A 2,810-nucleotide genomic window follows, 5' to 3' on the forward strand; every position below is an offset into this window, starting at 1 on the left:
CACAAAATTGTCATATAAGAAACACAAGTAAGGGATTCTCTCTGGAAACCAATAACAACAAAAATCACTTAAACAGGACTTCCCTGGTGGCGCAGTGGTTGGGAGTCCGCCTGCCGATGCAGGGGACACGGCTTCCTGCCCCAGTCCAGGAAGATCCCACATGCCGCGGAGCGGCTGGGCCCGTGAGCCATGGCCGCTGAGCCTGTGCGTCCGGAGCCTGTGTTCCGCAACGGGAGAGGCCACAACAGTGAGAGGCCCACGTACCACACAAAAAAATCGCTTAAACAGCACACACACACACACATTTAAGTAGATTATAATTAAGGAAATGTTTTACACAAATCCTGCTATTAATCTAAATGCTGATGTTCTTATCCTGTTTATAATAGTTTTGGATTGAAACTCAAAAAGAATGCCTCAGAGTAAAATTAAAACTTATTAATGTATCATTTTTGCCTATATTCTCCTGAGCAGAGGTACATTCTGGTTGGCTCATATAACTGTCATAGTAAAAGGAACAATAGAAGCTCGATTTAAACAGACAATTGCAACTTAGCTGATGTCATCCCAGAACATTTTATAAGTTCAAATATTTGTTGCAAGATTTAATTGATTGATTGGAAAACACTAGGATAAAATTTAATGACATTAATTTAAAAATAAATTTAGGTGAAACTTATTTTTAAATTAAACTATACAGAGTCATTTTAGGAAAATTAGAAAATTTAGATAACCAAGGAATATGAACACATAAGAGCAAGCTTACATATTACTGATTCCCATTCTTGACCCAAAAACCACTCTCAAAAATTAAACTATACACAGTCATTTTAGGAAAATTAGAAAATTTAGCTAACCAAGGAATATGAACACATAAGAGCAAGGTTACATACTACTGATTCCCATTCTTGACCCAAAAAACACTCTCAAAAAAAAAAAAAAAAAGACTAAAGAAACAAAATTGGGGAGTGGAGAGTAAAAGAAGACAAGTCTTGAATTTAGGAAAATGCCAACTACCTTGTACAAACATCATGGAATTCTTGCTGCATACATTACAGTTTGGACCAAGTGAAGGAAGGCATGGAGAGCCCTGGGTCTCTTCCTTTTCTGGGAAAGCAGTACAGTGTTTCTGGGAGTATAAAAAGGACATTCTGGAAGTGGTGGTGGGGTTGGGATGGGGGGGGCAACACTGTAAGGGCAGGGTCTAAGGCACTGGGGATGTCCCAGTCTTCAGGGGCTTGGGTTGTCAAGATAAAAAATAGAACAAAGAAGAAACTGGGTCAGATTTACTTGGGTTTATTTCCACACCTTTGGACCAACACTAGTAAAGGAGAGAGTAGCTGTGAATACCCTCATCACACAGAAAGCTGATACTCACTAAGGTTGTTGTTTTTTTTGTCATTATTAAAGTTGTTGGTAATATGGCTGGTTAACAATGCTGCAAGGTAACACACTGAAATCACAACGCTGTCTCCTTGGTAGGTCATTATACACCTCTGAGATACTATATTTCCACCAGGAACACGGTTCCAGGAAACCAAACAAATGAAACAAACAATAACATAAAAAATGAAGTTGCCAAAGGCAAGGTTCCTGGGCTGTTTGGCCCATGACACCCACATTCCTCCTGGACATGTCAGACTGCTGCGTGGTCCATGGATAACAACAGAAATCTGCATCCTTCAGCTTATTTTTTAATGTAAATATTTTATTTTTGAACATGTAATGCATACATGTTAAAAAATCTCACAGGAAACAAAGATAATTTTAATAATCAGAAATAATCCCTTTTCCTTTTTATTATTTTTTAATTACAAAAATTGATATACGCTTGTGACTGAAGTAAAAAGGGAAAGCTGAGCTGTATTAGTTTCCTGTTGCTGCTGTAGCAAATGACCACAAACTTGTGGCTTAAAACAACACACATTTATTCTTTTATAGTTCTGGTGCCAGAAGTCTGAAATGGATTAGTTTCCCCACCTCAAGATCCCCAGGGGTTCTGATTTAATTGGTCTGGGCTGTTGATCTGGGCATCAACATGCACGAGTCCTGACCTGAGGTGCTGCTTGGTGACAGAAGTGGGTGATTAACTTGTTTTATGACTCCTGGGACTTTCCACTCTAAGGCTCATCCCTGCTTACTCCTTGTACTCAGGATGTTAGAGCCAGGGTGTGGGCTCCTGCACGTTTTTGGGCCCTTTCCTATCATCCATTATTAGATACCCCTGGGGAGTATGACTTCATTAGCTAAAATAATGATAGATTTGTGGAGTGTAATTATCTCAAAAGAAAAATAACAAACCAGAGATCCCTGGGAGTATTAGAAACAAATGGACCAAGATATTTAAATAAACTTAAGGGACTTCCCTGGCATCCAGTGGTTAGGACTCCATGCTTTCACTGCAGAGGTCGCAGGTTAAATCCCCCGTTGGGGAACTAAGAACCCACAAGCTGTGCAGTGCAGCCAAAAAATAAATAAACAAATTTAATACATATGTGAAAAAATATAAATGGACAATATAGGCACAAAAACATAAAAAGAACCTAATATAAATACCAAGTATGAAAAAGAAAATAATTTGAAATAAGAACATACTGGCATAAATAATACAAGAACCAGCTGATGAGTTAAACAGATTGAAAAACTCTCGCAAGAAGAAAGCAGGAGAGGACAAAGAAATACAAAATAGAAAAGAAATAAAACCATAGAAAAAAAGCTAAGCTATATGGAGGACAGAGTGCTAACGTCGACTATAATTGATTCTAGAAGGAGAGAAAAATAATAATGAAGAAAATATGTGAAGAAACGAT

Source organism: Monodon monoceros, unplaced genomic scaffold (assembly GCF_005190385.1).
Source record: "Monodon monoceros isolate NGI ecotype Baffin Bay Population unplaced genomic scaffold, NGI_Narwhal_1 Super_Scaffold_21, whole genome shotgun sequence".
In the NCBI taxonomy this organism is placed as follows: domain Eukaryota; kingdom Metazoa; phylum Chordata; class Mammalia; order Artiodactyla; family Monodontidae; genus Monodon; species Monodon monoceros.